Source organism: Nomascus leucogenys, chromosome 18, assembly GCF_006542625.1.
Source record: "Nomascus leucogenys isolate Asia chromosome 18, Asia_NLE_v1, whole genome shotgun sequence".
In the NCBI taxonomy this organism is placed as follows: domain Eukaryota; kingdom Metazoa; phylum Chordata; class Mammalia; order Primates; family Hylobatidae; genus Nomascus; species Nomascus leucogenys.
Genome location: NC_044398.1, coordinates 94,695,779 through 94,720,447, shown reverse-complemented (window position 1 = coordinate 94,720,447; position 24,669 = coordinate 94,695,779). Strand labels below are relative to the sequence as shown.

Below are 24,669 nucleotides of genomic sequence, written 5' to 3'. Positions count from 1 at the left end.
TATCCCCCAACCCCAGCCATGAGGGCTGCTATCCCCAGCTGCTTGGACTATGGGTAAGTACTCAATGCAAAGACAGTTCACCTCAGCTGAGGCCATGGAGATTCATCTCCTGGGAATTCAGAATAAGAATTTTGGGATGAAGAACTTGAAGCAGGAAGGTCATGCTGTAGACTGGGGAGGGTATGAACAGCCAAATACACTAGCGGACGAGGAAACGGGCAGTTTGTCTGTGGGACAAGGAGAATAATACACGCAGAGAAATGGAAACAGGAGAGATCATGAAGCCCTGGAGGAAAGAGAACAGACTTCCTTTCAGGTGGTCTTTCAATTTGATTTTTAAGTTCTGCTAGAGTCACTGGAGTTGGTTTGAGTTTCTGCTTCTTATGAACAAAACTACAGCCTCAGAGAAGTTAAGTCACTTGCTTGTACTCAGCTTTTCAGCGGGAGGACTGGATTTCAAATCTGCATCTCTGAATAGGCCTTGATTTTTACTTTTATTACGGAATGTCTTGACCTCCAAAAAACATAATAATAGTAAAATAAATATCCATGCACCCATGACGCAGCCAAGAAAATAAAATTTTACCAGTGGAGCTGAAGCCTCTGTGTGTTGCACCTGGACCCTGTTTAGCTTCCCCTCCCCTGCCCCTGACCCAAGAGGTAACTACTCTTCTGAAATTGGTGTTTATCATTCCCCCACCTTTATTTATACATTTGCAAACAGGGTACATATGTTTGTGTGTTTTAAAGCATTATAAAAATGGTACCCTTGTGTATGTTTTCTTCTAAAGGTCTTTCCAACCCAAATGTGCTCATTTTCTCACAGTCACTGGTACATCAAGGTCTGTGTTAGGATGGATTCCCCAGGGAAACAGACTCTGAGATTTTCAGGCAGGAGGTTTCTGCAGAGCACCAGCAGAATCAACCCTTGCTGCAGAAAGAGAAAACCAAGTTTGAGGAAGGGGAGGAGAGATGCAGTTGCAAGAAAGACCTCAGCCAATCCCTGGGGAGTTCTGGAGAGTGCATGGCTTTTGGAATTGTCTCAGATGGAGGCAAGAGGGCCAGGCCTTTGTTCCCCACCATGTTCACCTAATGCATTTGGGCTGCTCCTGGGGAGAACACGTGGCCGTGGTCCATGTAGCTTCCTCAGGCCAAAAGCATGTCTGGGAGACCATACTGGCTGAACTGTGTCAACCAACAGTCCCAGCAGCAGGTGGAACAAATTCCTCAATCCTGGAAGGGCACCTGGACAGTGCCACTCACTGTCCATCACAGGTCCATCGCAGCTCATCTTTTGAGAGAAGTTGCTACATGTTCATTTTAAATGTAACTGGAAACTACCGATTATTAATCCCCCCATCTCAATTATAGTGTGAGAAAGGGAATGCCTTGCTTAAGATTTTTAGAGTAATAGGCCACTATTTCTAAGGAGAAAAAATCATCCCTGAGGGCCACTGACCTGCAGAGCTTTTCCGTTTTTCTCCTTCCTTTTAAAGCTTTTGCGACCTGAAGTATCGGAGCTGCAGTGTTATGTAAGAAGCTCCAAGCAAAGAGATTTGAACTTGACTTGAAGTCTTTCTTTAATATTCAATAAAAAGTTGGAAATTTATTGGCCTATGGCAGAGACCAATTTCCTGTTACACGGACCAGAGAGGAGATTAAAAGAAGATTTTTAGAGCAGCGCCCATATTTCTTAAGACAGGCAAAGAACGGAGCTCACCTAATTTGGCGGATCAGGCCGCTAGCATGGTTCTTTTCTCTAGACTGATCTGAAATTAGAAGGCTGGAACTAAAATCCTGCAGTCTCCCCACAGGGATGGTTTCAATTTTCGTCTGAGTAACAGCCCCGTAAGAATTGTCTTCACGACTGTAAGGTCAAGGTTGCAAGAGGCTGAGTGTGGAAAGATTGAAGACCATGCCACAGGCTTTCGGTGATGTACATTGGCATGCTCTCCGCAGTCAGAGGAAGGAGGAGTGATTCCAGCAGGTTTCTGAATTTAAAAGCTCTGCTGCAAAGATCTGGGACGGGGCCATGGGAAATATGGCAGAAAGGCCTAACAACAGGTTGGTAGGAGCTATCAATTCCCAGAGTGCACCCAGCACAGGGTCAGACTCTGAGTTGGAATCCTGGTTCTGTCCCTTATTGCCTATGTGAACTTGGGCAAGTTAATTAACATTTCTGTGCCTTCTGGCGGTCCTGCCGCAGGGGTTATTCAGGGATGCACCGAGAAGTAGTGAGAGGAATGATGAAAGAAAGACACAGAGAAGCGGGATTAGGAGGGACGGTTCCCTGATAGGGAAGTGCCGACAAGCTCTGGTTTATTCAGTGCTTTTATACATGTCAGGGGTTAAAAGTCCACACAATAATTGTTTTTGTCTTCCTTTGATGCGGCCTCTGCAGTCTGTCCTGTGCTAACCATTAACTATGAAAAGCCATTCACAGCGCTTCACTGATCTGGTAAGAACAGGAAGCTACCCATAACAGGACCTTCAGTGGTCAGGTCTTTGCCATGCCACCTACTTCCCTGTCTGCAGGCTTTGCCAATGCATGGGAATGTGAATTTGGCTCCCCACAGTGCCTCATTTGTAAAATGTAGCTACCTCTGTCTTACAGAGTTGAAATGATACTGACACATAATAAGTGCTCAAAATGTCAGGTTATGACTATTATTATATTTGCCCATTGGAAAGCCCCCTAAATATGCATTGAGGCTGAACTCTCCAGTGGTGGGCTCTGAATGGATATCTCAGAAGAAGTCTCAGCGGTCTTAGGAAGCAAGAGATTTAGTTCAGCCAGGCAAGTCTTTATTTATGTATTTATTTATTTTGAGACAGAGTCTTACTCTGTTGCCCAGTTTGAAGTGCAGTGGCCAGATCTTGGCTACCTGCAACCTCCATCCACCCCCCAGATTCAAGTGATTCTTGTGCCTGAGCCTCCCAAGTAGCTGGGGTTACAGGTGTGCACCACCACAGCTGGCTTCCCAAGTAGCTGGGATTACAGGTGTGTATCACCACGTGTGGCTAATTTTTGTATTTTTAGTAGAGAAAGGATTTCAACTTGTTGGCCAGGCTGGTCTCAAACTCCTGGTCTCAAGTGATACGCCTACATCAACCCCCAAAAGTGCTGGAATTACAGGTAAAAACCACTGTGCTCAGCCCAGCCAGGCAAATGTTAATGAGCCCATGATATGCTGTACTCTGAGCTAGGCAGTGGAGATACACATATGCAGAAAACATGATCTCTGCATTCCAGGAATCTACAGTCCTGGATAGGAGGTAGATGCATGAAGAGCAACACACAGACACAGCTGCCACCCTATAAATTATGTTCAAAGCACAGAGGAAGTGCAGAACATGGAGTCATTAAGCCTGTTCAAGAGTGGCCTGCAAAGGCATCCTAGAAGGGTGATACTGGAATAGAGTTTTGAATGATGAGTAGGAGTTTAACAAAGTTAACAAAATGGGAAGAAATGCCAGGCAAAATGATAGAGAGTGAAAATGCACAGCAGCCTGAAAGAATATAATATATGTGGATTTAAAACTTGAAGTTTCACCATTTGACCCAGCAATCTCATTACTGGGTATATACCCAAATGGTAATAAATTGTTCTACCAAAAAAGATAAATGCACTTACTTGCATGTTCATCACAATACTATTCACAATAGCAAAGGCATGGAATTAACCTAGATGCCCATCAATGTTGGACTGGATAAAGAAGATGTGATACATACACACCATAGAATACTATGCAGCTATGAAAACGTATGGAATCATGTTCTTTGCAGCAACATGGATGTGCTGGGTCTTAATCTTAAGCAAATTAACCCAAGAATGAAAAAACCAAATATTGAGTGTTCTCACTTATAAGTGAGGGCTGAAAATGGGGTACACGTGGATATAAAGATGGAAACAGTAGACACTGAGGTCACTGTTGTGTGGGGCAAAGTGTGAAAAACTGCCTAGTGGGGGCTGCACTCACTAATTGGGTGGGATCATTCGTACCCTAAGTCTCAGTGTCATGCAATAGTCCCATGTAACAAACATGCACATTTACAGCCTTGAATCTAAAATAAAATTTGAAATTATGCAAACAAAATAAGTAAAAAAAAAAAAAAAAAACAAAAGAAAAACTTGAAGCTTCCAGTAGTGTGAGTTTGTGGTAAGAAACTTTAGGTAGAGAGGTTATCAGGGACAAGAGCAGGCAGGACCCAGTGAGGACTGTGAGCATCCTGCAAGCAGCAGGAAAGTAGGGTTGTGTGTCTCCCTTGATTTCCCCTATGCGGCTCTGTTGCTCATCTTGTCAATATCACCCGTCTTTTCTTGCTGCACTCAATAGCACTTTTCATTCATTTAAACTGAAACTTTTCTTCAAGTCGGGTAGAGTGCCATCCATTGGGATGGTTTCAAAAATAAACAAGCCAGCATCTCTGTCCTGGACAAGCTTAAAGTTGAGAAAGAAAGACAGACACTCACCGTGCAACCTGATTGGTCCCATGATACAGGTGTGGGATACTGCAGGAGCACACAGGAGAAAGCCTGGAGACTTAAAAAAAAAAAAAAGTGCCAGGGAGAGCTACAGAGAAGAAGTGGCATTTGCATGGGATGTTGAAGCATGAGTCAAAGTTCCATCAGCTGGAGAACAAGGGAAACAACATTCAAGGCCTAAGGAAGAATTTATTCAACTGTTCGGGAGCATGTAAATATTCGAGGTGGCTGAAATTGTTAAGTGTGAGTGAAATTTCTCCCAGAATCCCAGCTTCCTTTAAGATCCCATTGGTCAGAACTGCATCACATGTTCATCCCTAAACCAATCATGAGCAAAGGGTCATGAGGTCCCCCATAATTGGCTTAGATCCCATAATGGATCATCCACTAGGGATGGAGAAGTCATCTACTTTCCCTGAACACATGCCCTGTCCCAACTTAAACCAAATGAAAATCTGTTAACAGAGAAGGGAGGATGACTATCAAGTAGGAAGCCAATGGTCTGCACCACAGGGAATGGATGAGATCTCATTTAGGGAAAGTTCAGATAGAATAGAAAACAGGACTCATGACTGATGCCTGAGGAATGTCAGTATTTTGAAATTGGTAGGTGATGGGGAAGGAGATATCAGCAAAGAATCCTTAGAGGAAACAGTCAGTGAGATGGGAAGAAAGCAAGCAGGTTGTCGTGTCATGAGGACACAAAGAGGAGGAGGTTTGAAGCTGAGGTTATATGAGAATGTCAATCACAAGAAGGCATAAGTAACTTGAAATGACAAAGAGTTTAGGACATTTCTATGTTCCAAAAGGAGCAGCCAGAGGGAACAATGACAGCTGACGACCTGAGGAATAACTTTTGACTGATAGGATTTTGAGTACAGAGGCACCTAGCGGAAAATCCTTCCAATCTCAACACAGAAGCAGTGGCCTCCCTGTAAGTCAGCTCCAGCTCTCCAGCTGAAGCCAAGTCCAGAAGATTTCTGTCCCAGAAAGGCTGGCAGTGAGTGGCTTCAGGGAAAATGCTTCTCTGGGAGGCAGGGAGTCTTTTATGTTTCCTGAGCAGAAAGAAGGCAATCTCTTATGGCAGTGAGGTGACAGGGTTCCGATGGATTCCCCTCTCCCAGATCAGAATTAAACTAGAGCCTGTCAGCCAACTCGCTGAACACTCAATCTTCCATCTTTGTGGGTTTAGCTGTGATGTTATTGCAGGAGTCTTTCAGCATGTGAAAGGGAAGTCATCCTGGAAGAATATATGCACAGAGCCTTCTGAGTTCTCTTTCTATGGGCTCCAGACATTTACCTGGGCTTGAAAGGTAACATCTTGGAAGGACAGATGAACAGTCAGATGGGCAGTACTCACCATGAATCCCAGCCACAGCTAAAGCCAACTCCATCCTTAGATACCCCATTCTCAAAAGCCAATACATTTTCTTTTGTGCCTCTGCTAGGTGGAGTTGGTTTCTGTCTTGTGTTTCAAAATAGTCCCGTCTATTATGCCATCTCTGGCTTACTCTTTCTGAGCCTTGGTTATTTTCACTCACAAAATGGAAAGAAATAGCATCAGTCCTGCCTCGCTCATATGGCTGGCATGAAATTGTTCTTGCAAAACGTCAAGTGTTATAAGGATATAAATTATTCCTGGATACATGGCCCTGCTTATGTAGAGGGCTAAAGAACTCTTGACCCAGCAAAACTTGCTCTTCTCTCTTTGTTCCTCATTTCAATAAATGACAGCACCCAGTTGCTCCATCTAAAATACATGGGGTCATTTTATGGCTCTTATTTTCCCAAACTCCACTTTCAATCTCTTAGCAAATTTTATTTAGTCTGACTTCAAACTATGTCCCCAAATAATATGTTTCTCAGCTCCACAATGACCCTCTTCATTGGGCACCCACAGTCGCTTCATCACTGGCCCCCTTGTTTCCACCTTTGCCATCCTACAGTCTCCTCTCCATCAAGCAGCCAAGGCAGGAGGTCCTTCTGAAATGAGAATCAGATCATGCTGCTGCCTTGCCTTGCCCTCAATGCTCCAGTTGCTCCCCATCGGCTTCATAAATTCCAGGCTGCTTCCCTTGACTGGCTCCCTGGGATCCTGCATGAATGCAACTCCCAGCCCTCTCCCTCAGCTTAGTCTCACCTCATCACCTGGGATTCTCTGGTACTCTTTGAACACAACACATACCTCCCTATCCCAAGACCTTTGCATGTTGTCTTTCTTCTGATTAGAGCTATTCTACCAAAACATCGCCATGGTTCTATCTTTCTCCATCAGACTCTGCCTAGGCAGTACCTCCTTAGTAAGAGCTTTCCTGAAAGTCCTGTTTAATGTAACACAGACACACCTGGACACCATACACAGACACATACTGTTTTCCATGTCATATGAACCCTCTACCCTCCTCTGCTTTTTCCCCTCATTGAAGTTATCATAACCTAACATTATATTACCTATGTATTTGTTTGTCTGTTGATGTCTGTCCCCCTCCAGAAAGTAAGAGCATGGAATTTGTCTGTCTTATTTATCAACCTTTCCCCCAAATTCTACATCAGTGGCCTGGGATATAGAGAACTCAAATATTTGTTGAATAAATGCATGGAGTTACTCCCCATAATTGACTAGCTTTGGAAGACAAAAACCAATATTGATATGTGACTGTGTCTACCTCTAAATCTCTAATTTTAACTTTGCTCAATTTAACTTAGATTCTACTAAGCCCACTATTTCTATCAGAGGTAGAAACTCTGTCCTTCCCAGGGTAAACAAACGGTGTTACAGGTCGGAATGCAGTGTATTTCTCTTCTTAACCTGTTGGGAAATACAAAGTATAGACAGTCCCTGAAACCTCATCCTGAGTTTTTACATGTGCCCTGAACTCTGGAATTCTTACACACAGTAATAATGGTTGACTCATTGTTTACTGGAAAGGTATGAATCCTTACAGAATTTCAATTATTCGGAAATCTGCTCAAGTTAATAGCATTGTGATCCCATCTGAACGCAGGAGTGCTGTGGGTTATGTAAGGATATGTAAGTTAGTAAGGTATGTGCTTAATAACACTATCTGCGGGTCAGGAGGAATTCATTTTTTAAATGGTGTATCATCAAGCAGTTTTATTGGAATGACCATGTGGCTGAATTAGGCAAGGCAAATCATTAATGGGCTTTTGAATTATTTCCATGGTTCCACTTGATTCATAAGAAAAATAAGAATTGCTAAAATCTTTAATGGTATCCTGTTCTGTGCCAGGCAGTATGCTAAGCACTTTACTTACCTTGTCATCTCACTTAGGAAGTCACTTTCTACAACCAGAAGGGGAATAAAATTGATGGTAATTTCCAGTTTCTTGCACCTGTCTTGAAGTTCAAATCTACTTTTCCAGATGCTTAACTAGGCACCCCCATCTCAATTCCTACAGGCACCCCTAATTCACCTGCCCCCGAATGAATTCATCATCTTATTTCCCAGTCTCTCCTTGGACCACCCATCTCAGTGAATGCCATCACCATGCACCAAAGCATCAGAGGCAGAAAACAAGGTACACCCCTAATATCTGTCCTCTCCTTCCTTCTTCCCATCCATTGTCTCTGTGTAAGGTCAAGAGGCTCTGTCTCCTCATCTCTGTTAATTTTGCTTCTGCCTGTGGTGCCCATCCCTATGGGAAGATTTTACAGTCCTGCCTCATTGAGCCCAGGAGTAACCAAGGCACCTGCTTTGTCTAATGGAATATGAGTAGAAGCATTGTGTGTCTCTATCAGGCATAACCTGTAAGAGCCAGCTTGTGACTTGCTATGTCTATTTTGCCCTCTCCCACAAAAGCTAAAATAGTTTAGATAAAGGCTTCTCTGTCAGTCTGGATCCTGAATGAGGATGGGAAGGAGCAGAACTCCAGTTAGCCTACAACAGACATGAATTGCCAGTGAGAAACCAGCCTTGAAATCCAGTGAAATCTGTACTTGTTACTGCAGCACAATCTAGCATATCCTGACTGATACATTATCTTAATAATTATCTGGCTTGGACTAATAACAGTTTTCCACCTAGATTTCTCAGCTTCTGGGTCATCTTCCAAACTGCTGCCATAGTGATTTTTGTAGTGTGACCACATTATTCTCAATTCTCTAACTCAGGCATCAGCAAACTTTTTCTGTAAAGGGACAGATAGTAAATATTTTAGGCTTTGCAAGCCATGCAGTCTCTTGCCACAACCACTCACCTCCGCTGTTGGAGTGTGAAGACAGCCACAGGCAATAAATAAACAAATGAGTGTGGCTGTGTTCCAGTAAACTTTTTTTATGGACGCTGAAATTTGGATTACATATCATTTTCACATGTCACAAAATATCATTCTTCTTTCTATTTTTGTTTTCAACCTTTTAAAATCGGACAACCATTCTTAGCTAGTGGGCCATCCAAAACCAGACAATGGACCAGATTTGGTCCTTGGGCCGTAGTTTGCTGACCCCTGATCCCACTGAAGGTTCCTGAGTTCTGTACGGCATTGAAAGAGCTTTGCAATATCATCTCAATGGACTTGTCTTGCTGTACCCCTGCCCCTTTTCTGCTCCACACATGCTAAGCCTCAGCCTTATTGAAGCTATTATCATTCCCTAAATCCACCTTGCTCCTATATGCTGCTAGACCTTTCCACATGCTGGTCCCCATGCTATAAACGCCCTTTCCCTTCTTCCATAGCAAATAAGCTTTTATTAATCCATGAAGGCTGAGCTCAAATGTCACATTCTTCATAAAAACCTTTCCAACGCATGAGGCTGATTTAGTTGCTCTCTTTCTGGGCTTCCATAGAACCTTTTTGTGCCCTTATTATAGAACTCACTTAACCTAATGTAAAATAGGGTTTCTCAGCCTTGGCACTATGCACCTTTGGGGCCACATAATTCCTTGTTGTGGGACTGTGCGGTGCACTGTAGTATGTTTGGCAGCATCCTTGGCCTCTACCTACTGGGTGCCAATAGCACCCTCTTCGCAGTTGTTTTTTGTTTGTTTGTTTTTGTTTTGTTTTGTTTTGTTTTGTTTTGTTTTGTTTTGTTTTGTTTGAGACGGAGTCTTGCTCTGTCGCCCAGGCTGGAGTGCAGTGGCGCGATCTTGGCTCATTGCAAGCTCCGCCTCCCAGATCCACGCCGTTCTCCTGCCTCAGCCTCCGGAGTAGCTGGGACTACAGGCACCAGCCAGCAAGCCCGGCTAATTTTGTTTTTGTATTTTTAGTAGAGACGGGGTTTCACCACATTAGCCAGGATGGTCTCGATCTCCTGACCTCTTGATCTGCCCGCGTCGGCCTCCCGAAGTGCTGGGATTATAGGCGTGAGCCACCGCGCCCGGCCCACAGTTGTTACAATGAAAAATGTCCCCAGATATTGCCAAATTCTCTTTTCACCCCGCACCCCCCACCACGACCCAGTGAAAACCACTTCCCTAAATATCTGCTTAGACATTTAAAAATGGAGCTCCTTGAAGACAATGGCTAGATGTTCTGCTTTATGATCATAAACACTGAGCACATGGTCTGGTATAGAGCAGACCTTCAGCAAATATTTGTCGAATGAAGAAAATGAATGAGACATTGAAAATCACTGGCCTCATTAGCATCAATCTAAGTAATTTTTAGAAAGATCTCATTCTAGTAATTGTGCTGTGATTTTTTTCTTTACCTTTGCAGAGAAACCAGTTTTGTAAAATCTGAGCATCGTAAAAGGATTTTCTAGCACATGTATTGTTTTATTTATGCTATTCTCACAAGTGCAATTAACACTGCATCTGTTTTACTAACAACCCCCACAACAATATATGGTGCTTTATATTTCTCTGAATGTGTACAGGCCTGGGCTTTGCACAATCTGCAAGTGGATAAATCGCTGCATATGAATGGGGAAAAAAGACAACAAAAAAATCTTCTAGAGTCATTTCTCCATTCTCTGGCCTATCTCATGTTACATATGCTATTTAGTTTACAAAACCCATCCTACTTCGAGTAGAACAGAGAAGAAGAGATAGTGCTTTCCAGAAAGACCATGCTATCTGGGGTCCTGTTGAATCCTCCTTTTTTTTTTTTTTTTTTTTTTTTTTGACGGAATCTCACTCTATCACCCAGGCTGTAGTACAGTGGCTCTGTATCAGCTCCTTGCAACCTCCATCTCATGGGTTCAAGCAATTCTCCTGCCTCAGCCTCCCGATTAGCTATGATTACAGGCACCCACCACCATGTCCAGCTAATTTTTTTATATTTTTAGTAGAGACGGGTTTCACCATGTTGGCCAGGCTAGTCTCGAACTCCTGACCTCAGGTGATCCACCAAACTTGGCTTCCCAAAGTGCTGGGATTACAGACGTGAGCCACCGCGCCTGGCCCCTGAATCTTCCCTTTAATTGATGTTTTAGTAGGTGCCACTAGAGAATCTTTCCTTTTAACCATCAGAGATGCTTAAGTAACAGTCACATGGAAAAGCAGCCAAAAAGCAGTCATAAGGAGATACCCAGTGTTCAAGGAATCTGAGGCCCATTTGATAGTTTGCAAACATGTTTTGGTCCAATATCCCAGATTGGCCAAATTGATGCCAGAACAGATTTCCTCCTTGGTTTCGATATCAAAGATGATCCAAGAGTGCTTGAACTAATATTCATGAGAATTTCACCTTTAGGGTAATTAGGATAAAAAAAATTTTAGAGACACAGAGAAAAGTGAAATGGTGAGGAGCTTGGACTGTCGTGCCTGGGCTTCAAACCTGGATCTGCCATTACTTGTGGGAACTTGGGGCATGTTCCCAACCTCTCTGTGCCATGATTTCCTCTTTGGTAAAACAAGGATCATCAGAGTACCTACATTCTATGATTGTTATGAAGATTTAAAGAATACATAAAAAGAGTTTAGCAAAGTGTTTGACACATAGTAAGCACCCAAAAAATGCCATCTATTATGAATACAATTCCCTGGTGCTTGGCACAATGAAAACACCCAATTAATGATAGCAATTATTATACCAAGTGTTTAAATTGTTCCTTGGTGATCATTTGGTTCATATCTTTTCTTTAAGAGATACGCACCCTTAATCCCTGCACACACAAACACACACACACATTGTTAATCCCTGCACACACACATCCCCGCACACACACACCCTTAATCCCTGCACACACACATTGTTTGAGCCCAGAGGTGCTGTGACAGCCGTCAGTCAGATGAAAGAAATAAAGACAAACTTCCACTTCCATGTTGTGGGTACCTACTATGCACCAAGTATATTGTTTCACCCAAGAATGTAAGCTCCATGAAGTCAGAGATTGTGCCTGATTTATACCACACACTGTGATAACACTATGACATAGGAAGTCATAGGATGTTTGGCAAGAATAAAAATACCGAAGTTGGCCAGGCGCAGTGGCTCATGCCTGTAATCCCAGCACTTTGGGAGGCTGAGGCGGGTGGATCACCTGAGGTCAGGAGTTCAAGACCAGCCTGGCTAACATGAGAAGACCTCATCTCTACTAAAAATACAAAAATTAGCCAGGTGTGGTGGTGCACACCTGTAATCCTAGCTGCTCAGGAGGTTGAGGCACAAGAATTTCTTGAACCCAGGAGATGGAGGTTGCAGTAAGCTGAGATCACACCACTGCACTCCAGCTTGGATGGCAGAGAGAGGCTCTGTCTTAAAAAAAAAAAAAAAACAAAAAAAAAAACCGAAGTCCCATGGATGAAGCCCCTGATAGAGATAACAACTGAGTCAAGTCTTACAGAAAAAGTAGACAAGAAAGACAAGTGTTGTGTGTTCGCACTGCTGTTTCACTTCTTTTTTTTTTTTTAAGGCCAAATCACCAAACCCTCCCTATACTTATGCCCTAGGGAAACATGAGCAAGACACAAATGTTAACATTGAAGACCATTTTTTATTAGTATTTTTTTACCTCTGCACCGAGGGGAAAATAGATTTATTCCAAACCTTAACAAAAGCTTGGTTCTAAGCCTTGATGAAACGTTCCTCATTCCTCCATGAGTAACCCGTTTTGATAATCCTCCCCTAGAGATCAAACCCGCTCAAAGCACAATGATTGCCACATTCTAAATTTAACTGACCACACAGATGCATTACTAGCAAACAGGAAAGAGCCTTTGCTTTCCTGGCTTGGAGGAGCAGGATGTTTATGACCTGTTTATAAAAGTCTGCATAAAATACAGCTTCAGAGTTCTGTCCGTGAGTGGGCTACCTGGAGTCAAGTGTGTCGTTTAAAATATGATGCATCACTTAAAAGAACGGTTTCTTAGTCTCTAGCCTTCCCCTCATTGGCCCCCTCAAAACCCTTGCTCTCCCATAAATAACAATATGAAGTGATGTCTTGACCACGACTTTCATCGTGCCCCCACCTGTATGGGATGTCTTCCATGGTGGATTTTTGTTAAGAAACAAAATACAGCTTTTATTGAAATCAATAAAAGATTAAGGTGACAAAGTGATTTATTGACTATCAAGGAGGCTCATTTTTCCCTCACAACTGCTATAGCTACCAGAAAGGATGTTTTTTTTACCCTGGGTCTTCAGGAAAGTTGTGAGAAGCCAAGACTCATTTATCAAGTCAAAAGAGAATGATTAAAAACCACAAAGAAACAGACCAAGAACACACATGAGAAAAAAAAAGCCCTATCATGGACTACTTTGCTAAAACACCCAAGTTGTTGAGTGTGAAGAGATGGAGGAAATTCATGGGGTGTTTTGTGGAATGAGGCTCAGGAGGATGTGGGGAGCAATGGATCGGAACGGCTGGGGCTGAGGTCAGGGCAAGGAAAGAAGTGAGCATTGAGAAATGGGAACACAGGCTGAAAGCCGTGGTGTCTGCCATTCACCATAGCGAGGGGCAGACTACAGTCTGAGCACCAGCATGACACCCCAGCAGGAGGATTACCTACTATGATATGAACAAGATTTGAGGCTGAGGCAGGAGAATCACTTGAACCTGGGAGGCGGAGGTTGCAGTGAGCCAAGATTGTGCCACCCCACCAGCCTGGGCAACAGAGCGAGCCTCTGACTCCAAGAAAAAAAAAAAAAAATCAATGTGGCCAGAGTGAACAATGAAGAGAGCAGTGGCCAAGGAGGTGACGGTGGGGCATATCATTTGGGTCTTCCAGGAAGGAGTTTGGCGAATACTGTGAGGGAGAGGGGAGCCGCTGAAGACTTGGAGACGATAAACGGCGTGAACAGTGTGACTGTTAATGGACACTCTGACCGGGTGCCATGGCTCACGCTTGTAATCCTAGCAGTTTGGGAGGCTGAGGCAGGAGGATCACTTGAGCCCAGGAGTTCAAGACCAGCCTGAGCAACACAGGGAGACCCCATCTCTAAAAAAAAAAAAAATTTTTTTAAATTAGCCAGGCCTTGTGACACATGCCTGTAATCCTAGCTACTTGGGAGGCTGAGGCAGGAGGACCGCTTGAGCCCAGGAGGTCAAGGCTGCAGGGAGCCATCATGGCCCCACTGCACTCCAGACTGCGTGACAAAGTGAGACCCTCTCTTAAAAAAAAAATTCAATCTGGCTGCTGCATAGAGAATGGACAATCTAGGGAACTACAGAACCAAAACAACCACTTAGGAGGCTGTTGCAATAAGGGAGAAAACACTGGCCTGCAGCAGGACAGTGGTGGCCATAGGGTGGAGAGAGGTTGTTGAATTCTGGATATCTTTTAAAGATAAATTTAGCCAGACTCAATAGGGTATCACATGGGAAGTATGAGAAAATCAGAGAAGTCAAGGATGACACTGCCTTTTTAAAAATTATTATTTTTTAAATTGGCAAGTTGAACTGTTTTATGTGTGTGGCATACAACAGGTTGTTTTGAAATGATGTGGACCCTGTGGAATGGCTCAATCCAGCTATTTAACATATGCATGACCTCACGTGTTTATCTTTTTGGCGTGTGATAAAAACATTGAAACGCCTACTGTCAGTGATTTTCAACCATACTGTACCTCGTGATTAGCTACAGTCACCATGATGTCCAGTCGTTCTGTTGAATTTACTCCTCCTTTCTAACTGAAATTTTGAGTCATTCGACCAACATTTCCCCATTCTCCCTCAACTGCTCCAGCCTGACACTGATATTCTCTGAGCCAATGGCAGGACACGTGTGTGTGTGTGTGTGTGTGTGTGTGTGTGTGTTTACAGGTAAACCAATAGTCAATTTGGCAGAACAGGGAAGCATCTGAGAAGAGACTGTTTCGCTGAGCCGTCAGCTTAAGCCACGTCCGAAGCTCTAAGTCCATCCTCAGCACCACTGGTCCAAGGAGACTCAAGGAGGCAGGCCACGCCCAACTCTAGGATCTTGGCCAGATCAGAATCTCTCCACTCCATGGTGGCTAAGAATACGGGCTCTACATCTAAAACGTCTGTGTTCTATTCCTCACTCTGCCACTTACTGGCTGTGTGACCTCAGACAAATTACTTAACCTCTCTCAGTGTTTCCCTGTCTGTTAAATGAAGATAATAATAATATCTACTTCCTCGAGTTGTGCTGAATATTAAGTAGTTTAATTCATATAAAGGACTTAGCATCATGCCTGACTCGTTGTGATGGTTCAGTCAATAACAGCTGCTGCTGGAAAAATGGAAATTATTTTACTTGTGTCATGGGTTTCACTTTTGGATTGAAGTAGGTAACGTGTACAAAGCCCTAGACCTTTGTACTTTTTAAAGTGCCATGTAAACCTAAGTGGTGGATTGACGATGGTGGTGATAATGATTAATGCTGTCACCATCATCTTAACTCTCGATAATATGATAAGGTAGAAGGATTGAGCCCTTCTAAGGAGCTCGGCGGGGTGGGGGTGTTGAGGGAATGGGGCTGGGATACAGAACACCACAGAGGACAAGCTGGTTAAAGATAAGAATTTGGTCAAAAGAACCAATAATTCTGCTTCTCCTGGACACAAGAAAATTTCAGGGCAGGGAATCACCCATAGCTGGCAGGAGAATAGATTGTTTTTGTCTCACCAGGTCTAAGCACCTTCCTTTGCAGGGACTAGAGAATGTGGTTGTGGAGGTGCTTGTCTGTAATCCTTGCTAGCAGCAGACAGGAAGGAGGCGTTGGTTTCAACACAGATAATTCTGCCCCTTTCGAATGTTTTCCGCACACAGCTGCACAGAGCTGAGACTGGTGACAGTCTCAAGAGGCCCTGCAAGCCACGCCTCAGACACATCACAAGGATGGCTGCCTCATGCCACAGAAGTCCAAGCCAATAATTCTCCTCAAGCTGGAAAATGGATGATCTGGCTCCATCCATGGAAGAAGGCAGGATGATGGGGAAAAGAAAAGCATTCACCAGACATGCACATAACACACACACACACTAAACCCACACACCAAGTTAGACCCACAGATAAGCCAGTCACAGGCACACACAAACACATACACAGACCTGTACCAGCGCGGAGAGACACAAAGACATAGAGAGAAACTTCCCACATAAACACAGATAGGCATACAGACACCAAAAGACCATGCAAAGTGCCACCACAGAGAGGCCATAGAGACATGCAGGAGATAATGTGTAACACAAATATACACAAATGCAAATTCAGACAGACACGGTGACAAATACAAGACGCAGATATGCATAGACCCAAAAAATGCACACATAATGCATGCACACACACATGCATGTACATGTGCACACAGATATGCACACGCACAAATACACACATGCACACACATACACACATATGCACACACATGTACATACACATGCATCATATAATGCAGTAATTAAAAGCTAAATGACATCTAGGAATCAGCATTGAAAAGTAAAAAAGAACTGTGGTGAGAATTCTGTGAGTTCCCAATGTTCAAAGAGGGTGGGATAGTCTGCCCCCTCCCTCGTATCCATCCGATGTGGCTCTCTGTCTGGTGCAGTTTGCTCTGAACATAAGCAGTTCTGATTTACATGATAGATAGAAACCATTTATACAGTTAAACACGGTAGGAGTCTAAATGCTGTTCCCCGCAGAACACCAGATGTGAATAGATGAACATTTGATTGTCCTCGTGCCTGTTTCTGACAAGCTAACAGATAAGAAACCATCCCACCAAATTCCCAGAAAACTGGAGACCACGAATACAGATAGCAACACGCAGGAAGAGCCAGGATTTATTAAGGCAGATTCCTAAATATTAAAGAGATGGCAGCTGGCTGTTCTTTCCTCAGCAGACTTTGTAGGCGAGAAATCACTTGATAACAAAGATGAATGAGTAGAGCTCCTACCAGGGAATTGCATATCCTAGAGCACTGGGAATGGCCTCATGCAGGCATTAAACAGGCATTGTGCCCACTTCTGGACTTTAGGGTATCTGGAACTGGGAAATCCCACTGCTGGAATCATCTCTTCCTTAGAGCTGCCGGCAATTCCATTGCTAAATGCAACCCATTTACTGGAAAGGCTTGGAGTCTCCCAAAATCATTTTATTAAAATATGAAGATAGCTGGGCATAGTGGTTCACACCTGTAATACCAGCAGTTTGGGAGGCAGAGGCAGGAAGATCATTTGAGCCCAGGGGTTCGAGACCAGAGCCTGCGCAAATCATAAAGATACCCCATCTGTACAAAAATTAAAAAAAATTCACTGAGCATGGTGGCATGCACCTGTAGTCCTAGTTAGTCAGGAGGCTGAGGTGGGAGGATCCCTTAACCCCTGAAGTTCAAGGCTGCAGTGAGCTATGAATGCACCACTGCTCTCTAGCCTGGGCAACAGAGTGAGATGCTGTTTCTAAAAATAAAATAAATAAATAATTATATAAAATATATACATATATACACACATGAAGATATATTCAGCATCACCAGTCAATAGAGAAATGTGAATCAAAACCACAATGAAATAATACTCACACCCATTGGGATGGCTAAGAAAAAAAAGGAGAGAATAATAAATGTTGTCAAGGATGTGGTGAAACTGGAACCCCTGTGTACTGTTGGTGGGAAGGTAAAATGATGCAGTGACTCTGGAGAAAACTCTGGAGGTTCCTTAAAAAATTAAATATAGAATTACCATATAATCCAACAATTTCACTTTTGGGTATATACCCAAAATAAATAAAAGCAGAGACTCAAAGAGATATTCACACACCCATGGTCATAACAGCAAATGGCAATCTTCACCACAGCCAAAAGTGGAACAAACCCCAGTGTCCATTGGCAGATGAATGAGTAATTGTCAGGTGGTATATACATGCAACTGAATGTCATTTGGCCTTAAAAAGAAGTTTTAAAACAGCTACAACGTGAATGAACCTTGAAGACAATGGGTTAGTGAAGCCAGTCACAAAAGGACAAATATTATATAATCCCCTTTATACTCGGTTACTAGAGCAGTTAAAGTCATAGAGAAAGTAGCATAGTGGTTTCCAGGGGCTGGGGAAAGGACAGCAGAGAGTGTTTAATGGGCTCAGAGTCTCAGTCTGATAAGATGAAAAGTCCTAGAGACATATGGTGGTGATGGTTACAGAACATTGTGAATGTACTTAATGCCACAGAACTGTACACTTAAAAATAAAGTGGGGCCAGGCACATGGCTCACGCCTGTAATCCCAGCACTTTGGGAGGCTGAGGCGGGCGGATCACGAGGTCAGGAGATTGAGACCATCCTGGCTAACATGGTGAAACCCTGTCTCTACTAAAAATACAAAAAAATTAGTCAGGCGTCATGGCGGGAGCCTGTAGTCCCACCTACTCAGGAGGCTGAGGCAGGAGAATGGCATGAACCCAGGACGCAGAGCATGCAGTGAACCGAGATTGCACCAGTGCACTACAGCCTGGGCGACAGAGCGAGACTCCATCTCTAAAAAAAAATAAAAATAAAAATAAATAAAGTCGTAAGTGTTATGTTATTTTTACCACAAAAAAATGTGTTTGTGTGTGTATATATAACATGTATATACATATATGTGTATATATGTGTATATACATATATGTATGCATATATGCACACATAAACACACACATACAGTGCATTATGGACTAATGCATGAAAATACCCCCTTACAGACCACAAGACCCTAAGTACTAGTTTGCATCCAGCAGAGAGGAAGATCTCCTCAGAAGAAAAGAGAAATATTTTAGAAATATAATCACAGAGAAACACCCTCAATGTTACAGGAGATCTGAATGCCTGCTGTGATGACCCCCCTCCTCAGCCATGCCTACTGTCACAAAGCTGGCGTGTCCTACGTCCAAATGCCTCCAGTCATCTTCACCTGAGCAAGACAGCTCGACCTGCAGGTAAGACTCCTCTGTTCCTATTGTTCCATCCCCAAAAGATTATCAATCAAGAGAGAATAAAAGACAACAGCGAACCTAAAATAGCCCAGATGACTAAATGTTACTAAATAGTAAGAATAACTAACACATTAGGCACCTTCTTTTGCATATAGTCCCTGCCTTAAGCATTTTGCTTCTATCAGGTGTACTCACAATGGCTACCTGAGTTATTATCTCCATTTTGCAGATAAAGAGACCAGAGCAGCCACAGAGCTAGCAAGTGTCAGAGCCAGGATTCAAACACTAGAATCTCCACTTTCAAAGCATAAAGCCCATACTCTTAACCATCTATACTGGCTCCCAACAAGAAGGGGCATTCCATGAAACATTTCTAGTATTTGCGAAAGTCTAAACAATTGTATATTGGTTCTAGGTAAAACAACGTTAGCCACCTTAAAAAAAAAATAAATGTTATTTACTTTGTGCTGGAATTACACCAATGATTCTCAGCTGGAAGAGATTTTGCTGTCCTCTCCAGGAAACATTTGGCAATGTCTGGAGAAGGAATGAGGGTATCCCCGACAATGAATGAGTAGAAGCTATGCAAGCTGCTAAACATCCCACAGCACACAGGAAGCCCCCCACAACAAAGAATGATCTAGCCCCAAATTTCAATAGTGCCAAGGTTGAGAAACACTGAATTATATCAACTGTATGTGAGAATGCTGCTCATGTATCTCCCACCATTCCTGCTTTTACCTTTCCTCTTTCCAATTCATCTGCCCACTCATTCACCCAATATGGAAAACACCCACCCATGCTGAACATTTATTTAGAGTGTTGTCATGTTCTAATTGCTCATCAGAATTTCCGATCAAACATAGGCAGAGTGGGCATGCAGAAAATGACTGCTGATAAGAAAGCCCATGTTTCATGGAAAAACCAATTATTCAGAAAACATGGATTGGTAGGCACCATTTCCCGTACCATGTAAATGATGTAGAAATCATAACGATAATCATTCTGTTTTTGAGGTGCACATTAGCACCCCTGAATTCAGTGAATCTTATCAAATTGGCTTGGAGACCTAAAACTTACATATTGTCCATTACTATATATATATGTATATATATATTTTCAGGAGACTTGGCCAAGAAAAGAACTTCATTTCTTCTTTTGAAACTATTCTAAAACAGGACCACTGCTTTGTCCAAAGCACCCGATAAATAGACTTTTTCTTCCTTTCCTTTCCTTTCTCTTTCTCTCTCTTTCTTTCTCTTTCTTTCTTTCCTTCTTTCATTCTTTCTTTTCTTGCCTTCCTTCCTTCCTTCTCCCTGCCTCCCTTCCTCCCTCCCTCCCTTCCTCCCTCCCTCCCTTGCTTCTCCCTCCCTTCCTTCCTTCCTCCATCCTTTTCTTTCTCCCTTTCTTTTTTTTCCTTTTTCCTCCTTCCTTTCCTCCTTTCTTCCTTCCCTCCTTCATTCTTTTCCAGCAGCCCAGGTTAAACAGAACTGACTTGATCAACCTATGGAAGTGAGTTAGGGAGATGCAGTAACAGACTCTAAGGTGACCCCCAAGGATTTCCCACCTTCCACTATTCACACCCTTGTATTATTCCCTCTCCATGAGCGTGGACAAGACCCATGACTTGCTTCTAACCAACAGAGTGTGACAAAGGTGATAGGCTGGCCCTTCCATGACTATGTCATGTGTTACGTAAGATTTCATCTTGCTGATAGACTCACTAGAGACTCTTCATTCTGGCTGGATGAAGTAAGTAGCCACGTTGGAAAAGTTCATGTAGCGAGAAACGGTAGGGTTAGGAGCTAAGGGACAACCCATGGCCAATAACAACAGATTTAAGCTATGGTCAAAAGGAATTGAATACTGCCAACAACCATGCAGATAAGAAAATGGGCCCTTCCTCACGTGAGCCTCCAAATGGGAACCCAGCCCTGGCTGACATCTTGATTACAGCTTCATGAGATCATAGGCCAAAGACCCAATTAAAATGTGCCTGGAACCCTGATCCACGAAACCATAAGCTAATAAGTGTGAGTTGTTTTAAGTCTCTGCATTTGTGGTCATTTGTTATGCAACAATAGAAAACTAATATAAAAGAACTATATTAGTAAGGCATTTCTTTACACCCTTAAATTTCTCCTATTAACACAGAGCCTTCCAGAAACAGGGACATTTTCTTTGGCTCTGAACCCCGTAGGATGAAAAGTTGTGGAACCATAATTCTGTCGGAGCAGCCCTAGATTTATGAATGGCTCCAACTTCCATTAGGTTGCAGGAAGGGGCTAGGGTATCTCTGTTCATGTTTAGAAGTCCATTTGTTTCCATTCCTTGTCAGCAGTTTGCATAAGTGAGTGGTTTTATTTCTTGTGAGAGAGGAGGGAAAACGCATGAGTTACCCCAGCAGTGGAAGATTTGTCAAATAAAGCTTTTAATAATGGGTCTGTTTGACAGTTTTATAGTTCTTCAACTTCCCGACCATTTGAAGGTGGTAGGTTTTCAATAAAAATTAAGTCCTTTTCCAAGAGAAACTCGGTCCCCTGTTATTTTAAAACAACTAGTCCAGGGTGCACTGAAGCACCTTAATTCCACCACCGAAAGTAAATCACCCTCCTTTTCCGTATTAATAACTTGGGCAATCCATCAGCCTGAGACGGACTGTGAGCTTTTTGCACTAGTATATCCAGGTGGCCTGATGAACCACATCCGTAACTAGACTTGCTGGGTGATCATTAGGCTGTTCTCGAAAATAAATTGCCTGGCCTTCTCTGCAGCTTACTTAAGTAAACCAGGGAGGGGGCCAGCAGCCTAGACTTCATTCTTTAATTTCTTTGGATTCTTCGAAAGTTCTTCTGGGACAAAAGTAGTGGTTCTGAAATTAGTCCATTAGGAGGGAGGTAGCATGCTGGAAGGGACCCAGAATTGGAGCCTGAATATCTTGGTTCCTGAGTGAGCTCCATCACCCCTAATCTTCTGACCGTGGGTTCACCACCTGACTTCTCGGATTTGTAGTTTCTCCATTGGTCAATAGAAGGGTGGTAAAAAAAGAAGGTGAAAGCATGGGCTGATTTCTAAATCAGAGTTCTGGGGTTCAAATCCTGCCTCCGTTATCTACCAGAATGATTGAGGGGTGTATATTCAGTCCCTCTGTGCCTCATTTTCCTCATATGAAAAATGTCATAGCATGGGGGAATGAAAATTAAAATCACAATGAGATATCACCTTCGCCCTGCAAGAATAGTCATTATTAAAAAGTTAAAGAGCAACAGATGTCACTGTTGGCCAGACACGGTGGCTCACGACTATAATCCCAGCACTTTGGGAGGCCGAGACAGGAAGATCACCTGCAGTTAGGAGTTCAAGACCAGCCTGGCGAACATGGAAAAACCCTGTCTCTACTAATAATACAAAAATTAGCCGGGTGTGGTGGCATACGCTTGTAGTCCCAGCTACTCAGGAGGCTGAGGCAGGAGAATTGCTTGAACTTGGGAGGCAGAGGTTACAGTAAGCCAAGATTGCACCCCTGCACTCCAACCTGGGCAACAGAGCAAGACTCCATCCCAAAAATAACAAAAAAAAAAAAAAAAAAAAAAAAAAAAACTAGATATTGATGTGGATGTTGTGAAAAGGAAATGCTTATACACTGCTGGTGGGAATGTAAATTAGTAAAACCTCTATGAAAAACAGTACGAAGAACTAAAAGTAGATCTACCATTTCATCCAGCAATCCCACTACTGGATATCTACCCAAAGGAAAAGTAGTCATTTCATCAAAAAGACTTCTGCACACATATGTTTCTTGCAGCACAATTCACAATTGCAAAGATATGGAACCAACCTAAGTGCCCAGAGACCACTGAGTAGATAAAGAAAATAAGGTATATATACACCGTGGAATACTACTCAGCCATAAAAGAAGAATGAAATAATGTCTTTTGCAGCAACTTGAATGGAACTGGAGACCATTATTCTAAGTGAGGTAACTCAGGAATGGAAAACTAAATGCCATATGTTCTCACTTAAAATTGGAAGCTAAGCCGTGAGTACACAGAGACATATAGAGTGGTATGATGGACACTGGAGGCTCAGAAACAGGGAGGGTGGGAGGAGGGTGACAAATTAAAAACTGCATATTGGTACAATGTACACTACTGGGGCAATGGGCGCACCAAAATCTCAGACTTCACCGCTATGCAATTCATCCATGTAACCAAAAACCACTTGTACCCCAAAAGATATTAAAATTTTTCAAAATGTGATAACAGCTTCTAGCAGTCCTTGGAGATCAAGAAGACTCATCTCTGTACAGTTTTCTTGATTCATCCTAAGTGTCCATTCAATGCTTGTTGTCCTATTATTATACTTATTACTCTTATGATTATTGGGTATGTCATTTACCATCACAAAATTTTATTAAGCTCAGAAACCAGAAATTCAGATTAAGTGGGAGCCAACCCATTCTCTCTGCCCCATCAGAGAAAACATCCAGCATTCCATGGGTCCCTTGTGGGTCCCAGTGTTCCCATACAATCAGTGCCCTTGCAGATGGCATCTGTGAATGTCCAATGCTGCTCCAGACCCAGGGGAAACAGCCAAAGGCTCTGAGGATAAAGATTCAGGGATGGGAAGTGTTGGGGAAGAGACCATCGCCTTTCATTATGAGTCCTTTGTATAGTTTGGATTTTTGCAATGTGCCACTACTACTTTGATTTAAAATGTGCTTTTATTATAAATGCAAAAATAAATGGCATAAAGGACATCAAATTTAAGGCACTAAAGAGGTGCTAGCTGTTACTTGGGTTGACCCTAGGCCTGGACATTCGAAAGCATCTTCCACCAAGCCTGAGGTTTTCCTTGTCCTCTGGGGCTGCAGAACTATCAACAACCACACAGCAGTTTCCCAAACTCATCTCCTAGGAAGAAAATAGAGTATGTCAAAGTCTTTCCCTTTTCAAAGCCTGAAAGCCCCACCCACCACAGGCTCTGTAGCCTCTTGCCTCCTATTCTTCTCACTGGATGCACCCGTTTTTACCTGGTACCCCAGCTTCCTACCTAGAATCTACTACCTACCTATGACCTCCAAGGTATGTACCCCAGTAATGCCCTTCTACCTACAGCCTATTGTCCCCAGAGGCTCTTTCTTCTCATGGCACAAACACAGAGCCCTTGTATGTTAGGAGAATCCAGAGTTCCCAACTAACTCTCCATTCATTGCCAAGTGCACCTATTACAGGTGTAAATTGTCATCTCGTCTTAATCTTCATCATCTCTATCATTATCCTTTTTATCAGTTACTCTTCTTAGGAAGTCAGTTCACAATTGCAAAATTGTGGAGCCAACCCAAATGCCCATCAGTCAACGAGTGGATAAAGAAACTGTGAGATATATATATACATATATATATATGTATATATGTATATATATATATATGATAGAATACTACACAGCCATAAAAAGGAATGAATTAGCAATATTTGCAGTGACCTGGATGAGATTGGAGACTATTATTCTAAATGATGTAACTCAGGAATGGAAAACCAAATATTCTATGTTCTCACTGATATGTGGGAGCTAAGCTATGAGGACGCAAAGGCATAAGAATGATACAGTGGACTTTTTGGGGACTTGGGGGGAAGAGTGGGAGGGAGGTGAGGGATAAAAGACTACAAATATGGTGCAGTGTATACATGGGTGACGGGTGCACCCAAATCTCACAAATCACCACTAAAGAACTTACTCGCCAGGCGCAGTGGCTCATGCATGTAATCCCAGCACTTTGGGAGGCCAACTGGGGTGGATCACCTGAGGTCAGGAGTTTGAGAACAGCCTGGCCAACATGGCAAAATCCTGTCTTCACTAAAAATACAAAAAAAAAATTAGCCAGGCGTGGTGGTGTGTGCCTGTAGTTTCA

The 24,669-nt window shown here is 42.9% G+C and overlaps 1 long non-coding RNA gene across 1 annotated transcript; it reads left to right on the top strand.

Annotated features, from left to right (window-relative positions):
- The first annotated feature begins 2,490 nt into the window (after positions 1-2,490).
- Positions 2,491-24,432, top strand: LOC115831301. Its single transcript, XR_004026824.1, has 3 exons — positions 2,491-2,575; positions 9,574-9,579; positions 24,421-24,432. It is a non-coding gene; the product is annotated as an uncharacterized LOC115831301 (long non-coding RNA).
- Positions 24,433-24,669: the final 237 nt, after the last annotated feature.